Source organism: Dasypus novemcinctus, chromosome 3, assembly GCF_030445035.2.
Source record: "Dasypus novemcinctus isolate mDasNov1 chromosome 3, mDasNov1.1.hap2, whole genome shotgun sequence".
Lineage (NCBI taxonomy): Eukaryota > Metazoa > Chordata > Mammalia > Cingulata > Dasypodidae > Dasypus > Dasypus novemcinctus.
This window is the reverse complement of record NC_080675.1, coordinates 101217175-101228853: the sequence shown is the minus strand read 5'-3', so window position 1 is coordinate 101228853 and position 11679 is coordinate 101217175.

Below are 11679 nucleotides of genomic sequence, written 5' to 3'. Positions count from 1 at the left end.
GGACCTCATATATATATATATATTTTTAATGTAATATTATTACAAAGTCAATAAAAAAAGAGTATTAATTAACATTTTGGTAGTAGAAGCAAAAGTGTGGGTATAACTAGCCCTTTTACCCTCCTTTTCTAAGAATATTTTTGAAATGTGAACCACCATCACTTTAAAGAATATGTGATGCTATTCATAAAATTAATAGGAACCATGTAGTTTTAGAAAATGGAGGTATAGCACACTGCCCTTATACCTCTGCATTTATTTTCCAAACGTGGACATGTTTCTCTACTTTCAGGACCAGAGTGACTATCTAATGGTTTGTCTCCACCTTTCTAAAATGTGTTGGATCATTATCTCTGATAAAATATTGATATAAGAGGTTGAATACCCATTAATATGTATATGATAATTAAATAAATTAATAATAATAAATAACATTTAGTAGATGCTTCCTTTTTGCTAGAAATTTTATTAAGCATATTCTTTTTTAAACCTCACAAAAATTCCATAGGATAGATACAGTTTATTAGATTCATTTTACAAATGAAATAACTGAATCTAAGAGATATCCAGTATCAGAGCCAGGACTTGTATCTAGATTAACAGGACACCATACTCCTTGCTTTTATCAATAGCACAAGCATACCCTGGATCTTCCCTCAGCATCCATTAATTAAACTTTCATTTTTCACAGGACTGACCTATTAACATGGCAAATTTCTTTGAAAAATGAACCCCCTGAATCTCCCATTCCTTTATAATTACTCATTTATCTCTCTGACCTTTCAGTAGCAAGCTTTTCTCACTCTTTGTTCCTTTCAATAAACCAAAACAACCTGGTTCCTCAGACACTTTTTTTTTTTGAAAAGCATCCCTGTATTCTTACAATCTTATGCAAAAATTGCTTTTGCATGATTTTATTTTCTTTGATCTCTCTTTCTGATTTGACAGTTTAACATTGCCTTGTTCCTGTAAGTCCTTTTGCCCTTAGTTTCTTGACTTCCATAAATTCATCCCCCTTCCCATTACTTTCAAGAAATTATCTTTGCTTAGGTAGTAGGTTATAAAAACTCCATTTTAGCAGTAAGTATCCCTATCTCAGCCCAAGCAGATGAAACATAATTTTTCTGAACAGTTGGTATAATTTCATTTTACTTGACTATGAATTGGTCTAAGACAGGCATGTGACCCAGAACTGTTTAATGAATTATAAACCAAAATCAGCTATGTGAGGTTTTCCTTCCAAATCAACAATACATTTCTTGTGGAGAAGATCCTTTCCTTGCTTCCTGCGGCGGCTTGCTCGGTCGGTAGAGGTGGGGTCTGGCTGCGGACGAGGGGTCGGTCCAGCTCTGGACGAGGGTCGGTCCCGCTTGGGACGAGGGGTCGGTCCCGCTTGGGACGAGGGGTCGGTCCCACTTGGGACGAGGGGTCGGTCTGCGGACGAGGGGTCGGTCCAGCTCTGGACGAGGGGTCGGTCCCGCTTGGGACGAGGGGTCGGTCCCACTTGGGACGAGGGGTCGGTCCGGCAGCAGACGAGGGATCGGTCTCACAAGGGGTTGCGCGGTTTGGCTGACGGGGTCGCCCGGCGAAGCCGGCGACGAAGGGGTCGCCCGGAGAAGCCGGCGACGAAGGGGTCGCCCGGAGAAGCAGGCGACGAACTGGGGACAAGGGAGGCCAGGCCCTTGTCGGGGGCTCTCAGGACTGGAGGGCGCACGGCAGAAGAACTACCGCGGAGACAAGGTAAACACGCAAGTCCACTTTACTGAGGGAGAGGCAACAGTTTTATAGGGGCTGGGGAAGGCTGATTGGTCGAAGCCACGCCCTATTCTGATTGGTTGCCGGCGAAAGGTCAGTGGGCGGTACTGGGCGGGGGAGGGGTGGTGGTTAGGGATTGGCTGTCACTGTTGCTGGGGGAAGGGGCAGGGTTTTGGGATTGGTGGCTGCTGTTGCTGGGGTGGAGGGCAGACTTGAGTTTCCCGCCCACGCCTGGCTGTTGCTGCTGTCGGGGGAAGGGAAAAGGGCGGGCTGGATTTTTCCGCCCACACCTGGCTGTCGCTGCTGTCGGGGGAGGGGAAAAGGGCGGGCTGGATTTTTCCGCCCACACCTGGCTGTTGCTGCTGTCGGGGGAGGGGAAAAGGGCGGGCTGGATTTTTCCGCCCACACCTGGCTGTTGCTGCTGTCGGGGGAGGGGAAAAGGGCAGACTGGAACTTTCTGCCCTGCGCCTGCGCAGGGAGAAAGAAGAAGGGTGCCGCCCCACAAGGCATCGGGTGGCGCCATCTGGGAGGAGGGGCGGCCGCGGAAGCATGGCTGCCGAGAAGGGGAGACCCGAGGGCACTCTGCGCCCATGCCGAGCTTCCTTCAGGGGTGGCGGTGGGCCCGACCAACCACCCTATTATGGGGGCAGCGGAATTAGGCCTACCGTGGCCGCTCCCCTGCCAGGCCAGCAAACCACACTTCAGCCCGAGGGGTGACCGCATTTCCCCCTTCTTTTCAAATAAGGGCCAGGATGGCAGCAGCAACAAGTAGCCGAGGCCCAAGAGGCAGTAAGCAATGAGGGAAGCGGGGCTGAAGAGGGAGGTGAGTATGACGGGGATACAAATGTACAATTTGGGGGGCAGTATCCCGCCGGTGCAAGCAAGGGTGGCCAATGTCCAATTCTTGTTGATCTTGGTGGCTACAAGGTCCATCCGCTTGTTAAAAGTCCAGGATGACAGCGCGTTACAGGGAGCCGATCTCTTCTTGGCGGCGAAGAGCGGTAGAGGCAGACTGTGTGATGGTCTGGAGGATCGCAGCGGTAAGGACAAGTCGCGTCAGGGCACCAGCGACGGTGGTGGCGGCAGCGTCGGGAGTGGTGGAGACGTCGGCGAGGACAATAAGAAGGCCAAAGTCTTCACGGGCGCGAGAGAGGCCGATGTTAATGGGGCGGGCCGACATGAGGCGGCCCAATCTGCAACGCAGTAGGGGTTCAAGCGAAAAAAGGAGGGGGGCGGGGGACGAGAAAGGACGCTTTGGATGGCTGAGAAGAGGAGTGAGGTCGAGACAGGAGGAAGCTCCGCAAGCTGCGGGCCAGGGAAAGCGGGTTGCGGGCCGTTTAGCGGGGCTGGTGAGAGGGGTTAGCTTGGCCAGAGGTGGCGAGGGAGAGCATAAGGAGAAGGAGAGAGACTATGTTAATTGGCTCGGCAGCATGGCGAGGGTTGCGGCGTCTGCACTGACGGTAGAGTGCGAGCAGTGAACGGACTTCAGGGTTGGATGGTTGCCTCTCGGGGTGGAGGGTGAGCTGGCTCAGTTGGTGCTGGATCACTCGCATCTGGCGCCGTGCCCTGCGGGACATCCGCTGCTGAGGTGGCGGGTTTGACGTATCTCCCGGGGACCCAGATTGGCTGAGCGGCATCCTTGAGAGCGCGGCGATGGGAGCCGAGGTGCGCGGTGAGACGAGGGGTCGGAGCCGGTGGGGCTCCGACGGTGGTCGCGGGCCAAGAGAAGGCCCCGACGAGGGGAGGGCGGGACGACGAGCAGTGGAGCAAGGCAAAGGGGAGCAAGTGCAGAGGGGAGGAGGCAGAGGTGAAGGCAGGGGTGGAGGTGCTCAGGCACGCGCTCCTGAGAGTTTTATTGGCGCCTCTTAATCATAGCGGGTCGGTATAAGCCCCCGACATGGAAGGAGAAAGCCATCCAGCGATTCTCCCAGACCGCCGTGGATCGTATGAGGTCACCAAGGTTCAGGAGCAGCAATGCAGAGCGAAAAGATAGGGGTGAGAAGAGAGGAGAGTGTAGGGCTATGGTAGAGTTACTTCAGACGTGCAAGCGCATGCTCCCGAGAAATCCAAGGCTCCTCTTAATCATAGCGGGTCGGTATAAGCCCCCGACATGGAAGGAGAAAGCCATCCAGCGATTCTCCCAGACCGCCGTGGATCGTATGAGGTAGCCAAGGCTCAGGTAGCAGCAATGTTGCACGAGAGAAGTCCCAAGGTGAGAAGAGAGGAGGGCGTAGGGCTGTGGTAGGATTACTTCAGACGTGCAAGCGCGTGCTCCCGAGAAATCCAAGGCTCCTCTTAATCATAGCGGGTCGGTATAAGCCCCCGACATGGAAGGAGAAAGCCATCCAGCGATTCTCCCAGACCGCCGTGGATCATATGAGGTAGCCAAGGCTCAGGTAGCAGCAATGTTGCACGAGAGAAGTCCCACGGTGAGAAGGGGGGGGGGGGCGCCAGGTTATGGAGTGAGGCTGTGGTGGAGTTGCCTTGCCCCACGTTGTGCTGTGGTGGGGTTGCTTTGCCCCACGTTGGGCGCCAACTGCTGTGGTGGGGTTGCCTTGCCCCACGTTGGGCGCCAACTGCTGCGGCTTGCTCGGTCGGTAGAGGTGGGGTCTGGCTGCGGACGAGGGGTCGGTCCAGCTCTGGACGAGGGTCGGTCCCGCTTGGGACGAGGGGTCGGTCCCGCTTGGGACGAGGGGTCGGTCCCACTTGGGACGAGGGGTCGGTCTGCGGACGAGGGGTCGGTCCAGCTCTGGACGAGGGGTCGGTCCCGCTTGGGACGAGGGGTCGGTCCCACTTGGGACGAGGGGTCGGTCCGGCAGCAGACGAGGGATCGGTCTCACAAGGGGTTGCGCGGTTTGGCTGACGGGGTCGCCCGGCGAAGCCGGCGACGAAGGGGTCGCCCGGAGAAGCCGGCGACGAAGGGGTCGCCCGGAGAAGCAGGCGACGAACTGGGGACAAGGGAGGCCAGGCCCTTGTCGGGGGCTCTCAGGACTGGAGGGCGCACGGCAGAAGAACTACCGCGGAGACAAGGTAAACACGCAAGTCCACTTTACTGAGGGAGAGGCAACAGTTTTATAGGGGCTGGGGAAGGCTGATTGGTCGAAGCCACGCCCTATTCTGATTGGTTGCCGGCGAAAGGTCAGTGGGCGGTACTGGGCGGGGGAGGGGTGGTGGTTAGGGATTGGCTGTCACTGTTGCTGGGGGAAGGGGCAGGGTTTTGGGATTGGTGGCTGCTGTTGCTGGGGTGGAGGGCAGACTTGAGTTTCCCGCCCACGCCTGGCTGTTGCTGCTGTCGGGGGAAGGGAAAAGGGCGGGCTGGATTTTTCCGCCCACACCTGGCTGTCGCTGCTGTCGGGGGAGGGGAAAAGGGCGGGCTGGATTTTTCCGCCCACACCTGGCTGTTGCTGCTGTCGGGGGAGGGGAAAAGGGCGGGCTGGATTTTTCCGCCCACACCTGGCTGTTGCTGCTGTCGGGGGAGGGGAAAAGGGCAGACTGGAACTTTCTGCCCTGCGCCTGCGCAGGGAGAAAGAAGAAGGGTGCCGCCCCACAAGGCATCAGGTGGCGCCATCTGGGAGGAGGGGCGGCCGCGGAAGCATGGCTGCCGAGAAGGGGAGACCCGAGGGCACTCTGCGCCCATGCCGAGCTTCCTTCAGGGGTGGCGGTGGGCCCGACCAACCACCCTATTATGGGGGCAGCGGAATTAGGCCTACCGTGGCCGCTCCCCTGCCAGGCCAGCAAACCACACTTCAGCCCGAGGGGTGACCGCAGCTTCCCTTTTTCTGCATTTAATATTAATGTCATATCTATGATGCAAAAACCACAATATTTTACTTCTCACATATTTCAAATGATACATTGAAAAGTTTAAAAGAATGAGGAAACTTAGGGGTTGTTGAGCCACCTAAAAAGATCCAGCAATGCTCTCCCTTCAGATTTTTTGCAATGTGAGAAAAATGAGCTCATTTTTTTAAACCACCAGAATTGTTTTATATTACTTGACTTTGAGGGTGAATGCTTTCCTAGCATTTCTATAAGAAGACTTCCTGAATTATGCTCCAAAGTTGTTCTTTCTTATGTATTTCATGAACATAATGATTCTTTTTCCTCTACTCACCTTAAAATTTTCATGTGACACAAGGTTCTGACTAAGTATTCACTTTTTTCTGTACCAGTTTAATTGTGTCTATGTGGAAAGGCTTCTAAATATCTATGCTATCTCTGAAATTCAGAGTAATATACCCAAATATATCCATTTGGGTATGGTATACCCAAATGAATGCCCACCTCCACATTAGGTAAATATTTGAAAACTGGAGTCATAATCTCTTACAAAACCTTAATAAATATTATCACAAATCTCCCAGATACTCACTATAGACATTTATGGAGCTTTCTTGTTCCTCCTTAACCTACCATCTCCAGTTGCATAAGGCTCACTCTCAAAGATTTATTAAAGCTCCCTCCTCTTTTTCCATTGTCTTTTTCTTGTTTGCCTGCTACATATTTTTCATGCTGACCTGACAGTTCTAAAGGCTCCGGAATGATCCTTCTGCCTCTATCTCACCCAACCAGCCAATTAAATTTTACTTCCAAATCTGTCTACCTGATGATGAAATATAGCACTCTCACTCTTCAACTTTAAGCCTTTATTGGCTCTATCAAAAGAAAATCATTTAAATCTCATAGTATACCCTGTAAGATACTGAGTGGAGGATATCAGCAGAATTTGATTTGGGAGGGAATTTCTATAAAAATTAGGGAAGAGATGTATGGAACATTAATTGGATAAGTTAAGTAAACTCTTAGGAAGTAGAAGACCTCATTTTTAGCATGATGTTTTTAACATAATTTTAAACTAATAGTAGCATCTGATAATGAATGAAACATTAAAATCAAGAAAGTAAGTCTGCTAGTATTACTATTAAAAAATGCACTCTAAAGTAGACAAGAAAATTAAATAAAGTAATATAATTAAAAATATGGTTGCAGAGCTACCATCATTTGCCAATCATTCAACTGTCTACTTGAAAAACTTAAGATAATTAAATGGAAAATATTAAATCTAATAAAACTTTTCAATAAACAGCATTAGTATTAACCTCTTAAGATATGATAAAAAGAGATCTCATTTATAAATGAAATCAATGTAAAAAGATGTGTTAAATCTATTGAATAAGATAAAAAAATTTTGATGTATTAAAAATCCTTAGTAAAATGGAAGATCAAACATTCTAATAGAAAAAGAAGACCCTCAAATTTATCAAAAAATAATTTTTGGGAGCAGGGGTAGCTTAGTTGTTGAGTGCCTGCTTCTCATGTGCAAGGTCCAAGTTGAATCCGTGGTATCTCCAAATAAACAAACAAACTAATAAATAAATAAATAAATAAATAAATGGCATTCAGAAACAAAAAATTATTTTACATGCACTCACATATACACATATATCTCAACTGTGACTGAAGTAATCTAAACAAGAAATACAGCTCTCATCAAATTCCAGTGAATATTTTTGGAACAAGAGTATGTGATTCAAGAAAACATTTTAAAATCCAGGGAAGTTTTGAAAAAGAGACACAGTGGGAGTTAGAAGAAGAGAGAATACAATGTTTTCTATAAGAAGTATTAGAATATATTAAAAAAACTATAAATATATAAAAACTTATACTAGCTAATCACTGATTAGTCTTTAACTGATAAATGAAACCAAGCAGAGTTAAGGATTAGATACATAACAGGAAATTTAGTATATATTAAAGACTGCATTAAAATTATGTATGAAAATGGAAGTTATAAAATAAATTCATAATTTACAAAGGTAGTTAAACATTAAAAACATAAAATTGTAAGTATCCTACCATATATATTAGCAAATTTTTGTTATTTTACAGGTGAGAAAACCTAGTTTTCTCAAGTGATACAACATAAAGTAGCAATGTTGGAATAAAAATTGAAGTCAATTTGACATCAAACTTCAAGTATAACTTTCCTGCATGAGATGGCTTCTGGAAAGAATGGCGATTTGAGAAGAATAAGAAAAGAAGTAAGACTTCTGGGGAAGATTGTAGCATAGGGAGAGACAGGGCACACTCCTCCTTCAAAAACAGCTGGTAGACAAGTAAAAACTGTCTGAATTAAAAGTTCTGGAGCTTGGAGTCCATGGAGTGTTGTATAGCACTCAGGAAAGTGTGGAATGAGGAGACGGAAGATACAGAAGAAACTGTGAGAGAATTGCACCTACTTTGCAGGCAGTGACTATTGCCCACCCCTACCATGGGGGCTTCTTGCAGCACTATCCCTGGTTGGCTCAAAGGACTGGAGAGAAGCAAAGTCCTCCTCCCTAGGAACAGTAGGGAGGGAAACATGGTCAAGCACATTGTATGGCTTCTGATTAGATTCTTCCTTATGATAAAGCTTATTCCAAATTCTAACTAGAGCCTGAAATAGAGATGGAATGTAATGAAACTAATAATACACCTTCTGTTTGAACAAGAGTTTATGGGAAAGTGTTATTCTCAGTGGGGAATGTATTTCTTGTAGACAATTGCTTCTGGGGTGAGAAACATTAGAATTCTGTGTTGTGGGTAGAGGAAGCCTTATCAACAGAGTTGTTTCTTGGGAAACTCTTAGTTTCTGAGTTTCCATGAATCAAGAGCACCATCTAAGTGTGCCTTTTTCTTCATTCTGTTCCAAAGATACAAAATTAAATCAATTATAAAGATTCTAGAGATGTTAAGTACAGTTGTGAAAATTTCTTCATTTCGCATGATTGTGTATGTGTGTGTGTAAAATAATATTTTGTTTTAGCCCAAAGCTACAGTTTGTATATTGAAGCTAAGCTATCATTTCCAGTTCCAACAGAAGGTAGATGATTTGTGTGGGTGGCAGGTGATCATGAGCTTTGGGTAATGATCTAATAACATGATCATCATTAAATGGCAAATCTTGAACTGCTGGTTTTGTGGAGATTGTGGAATACAAGAAAAATCTCAGCACAATTTTGATTATAGCAGACTCTTTAAGAGTGAAAGTGCTTGACTGACATTTCTTTAACAAAACAACACTGAGAAACTCCCATTTAGTTTACTTTTACCAATATATGAAAATTTCACCCCAACTCTAAAAATTTTTTTTAAATTAGATGTAGACAAAGTAATACAAAACTCCTCTTACATTTCCCTTGTTTCCTTCTTTCTCTTTTAAACATAAATAATAGGTGTCTATAGTTTTCAATATATTGATTTATCTTCTTTGTAAACAAATACCTAATTACATGTGTCCCTAACACCATAAATAGTTTGGGGGCAACTTGTTTGTTTCTGTACATATAAGACATGGAAGGCTTCATTTTAATTCCAGTTAATTTAATATTAAGGTTTAATTTTAATGAAATGTAGTGGTGGCTTATAGAGTATATTTTAAGTACACTGTAGGATTTAAATTTTTGAAATTGTCAAAATAGACCTCTATTTTTATGAGTTTGGGGGGATATAAAGCACAGATTTGTGAGGTTGTTAGAAAGTAGAGAGATGTTTGTTTTGATTTTTTAATTTTTTAATATACCTTTTTAAAAAAAGATTGTTAGATTATATGAATGTTAAATAAAATAAATAAAAAATGCCATGCTCGCTACCACTCTCACATTTTCCTACATTAACAACATCCTTCATTAGTGTGGTACATTTGTTACAATTGATGAACATACTTTTGCTCATTGTCCTAAACACGGATTATACTTAGCATTGTAGTTTGTACTCTCTCCCAGACAATTTTGAAAGTTATGACATGATATATAATGGCCTGTATCTCTCATTGCAATGTCATTCAGGACAATTCCCAAGTTCCATAAATGCCCCCATATTACACCTGTTTTTCCCTCTCCCTCCACCTCCAATGGTCACTGCCTCCCAATCAATTATATCAGCTTTTCCATTCCTAGAATCACAATAAGTCCATAATAAACTAGCAGGAAGTCTACTTTAGTCCTTTGTTCACTCCCCAATCCTGAGGATTCTGGGATGGTAATGCCCACTCCACTTTTAATTGCGATGGGGCTTAGATACCATGGGGCAGATGGTTGGAACTAGCTTGCTTGTAGTTGCAAAGTCTGTATGTTCCTTGGGATGATCTTTGTCCATTATCATATCCTTGTTAGTTGTCCTGGAGTAGGTATTGCAACATTTTTTTGAAATTCAAGGCCCTGCTGGCACATGGACAATCCAAAGATTTAAGTCTCTTGAACATAAACCTATTAACTCTAGTACTACCTATAGGTTCAAATAGAAGGGGTAGAAGAGCCATGTTTAGGTAAATGACAACTGAGTCAAACTCTGTCACACTGGGGAGCATAAATTCCATAGTAGGCTCCACTGGCAGGGTGCAAAACACCTGAACTGTCTACTCTGCCTATAGTGTCTGGATATGTACAGAGCCCTCAGGAGCCCCACTATTTGAGGCAGTGTTAAGTTTGGCAGTCAATGAGATCCTGCTGAGATGTGCATAAGCTTAACCTCTGGAATGTCCTCCCAACTCACTTTTTTTTTTTTTTTAAATTTTTATTTTTCTTTTATTTTTTATTTTATTGACTTTGTAATAATATTACATAAAAAATATATATATGAGGTCCCATTCAATCCCACCCCCCCACCCCACCTCTCCCCCCCCCCCCCCCAGCAACACTCATTCCCATCATCATGACACATCCATTGCATTTGGTAAGTACATCTTTGGGCACCTCTGCACCTCATGGTCAGTGGTCCACATCATGGCCCATACTCTCCCCCATTCCATCCAGTGGGCCCTGTGAGGATTTACAATGTCCAGTGATTGCCCCTGAAGCACCATCCAGGGCAGCTCCACGTCCCAAAGACGCCTCCACCTCTCATCTCTTCCTCTATTTCCCCATACCCATCAGACACCCTGTCGACTTTTCTCAATCTAATGCCACCTCTTCTATGTGGACATTGGATTGGTTGTGTCCATTGCACCTCTATGTCAAGAGGAGGCTCAGATTCCACATGGATGCTGGATGCAATCCTCCCACTTTCAGTTGTAATCACTCTAGGTTCCATGGTGTGGTTGTTGTCCCTCTTCAACTCCATCTTAGCTGAGTGTGGTGAGTCCAATGAATAAGACTGTAGGTGCTGGAGTCTGCTGAGGCTCAGGACCTGGCTATCACATTGTCAGTCCAGAGATTCAAATCCCCAAAATATATCTTAAACTCCAACACTAACTGCACCTCCAGCACATTAGCATGAAAGTCTTATGAAGAGAGATCCCATCTGAGTCCAGATTCATCACACATAAACACCATTTCGAAAGAGGGGCCCTCTGACCTGGTAGTTAACCCCATCGGCCATGACCATAACTCCCATGGGTCTCTTTAGCCCTCAAAGGAACCAATATCTGGGGGTTGTATCTGCTTTATCTGTCTCTCAGACTCTGCTCAGTTGTGCATAAGGGCAATCCTTCTGCCAGCCTCCAGACTCTTTTTTAGAGACTCGTAGCCATATAAACTCATTTCTCCTTTCCATTTCCCCCTTACATTAGGTCAAACAGCATTTTAAAGTCATGTTATTTTATGTAGACAGGGATATTCTGCTGATCTGCATTGAACCTTCCATATAAGGTCATTTTCCAGTTGCATCATCAGTTGGTAGTTGATAGTGGTCCCTCGGTGCCAGGGAGGCTCATCCCCGGGTGTTGTGTCCCACGCTGGGGGGAAGGCATTGCATTTACATGCTGAGTTTGGCTTCGAGACTGGCCACATTTGAGTAACATGAAGGCTGACAGGAGGAAATTCCCAGGCACAATGCTGCTCTAGGCCTTGTTCTTATTTTAGGCTTATCAGCTCACAAGCATAGTCATTAGCGTCAGGGGCTCCCTGTTGAACCCTCACTCACTCCCGGTCCCCGCCGCTGCACCTG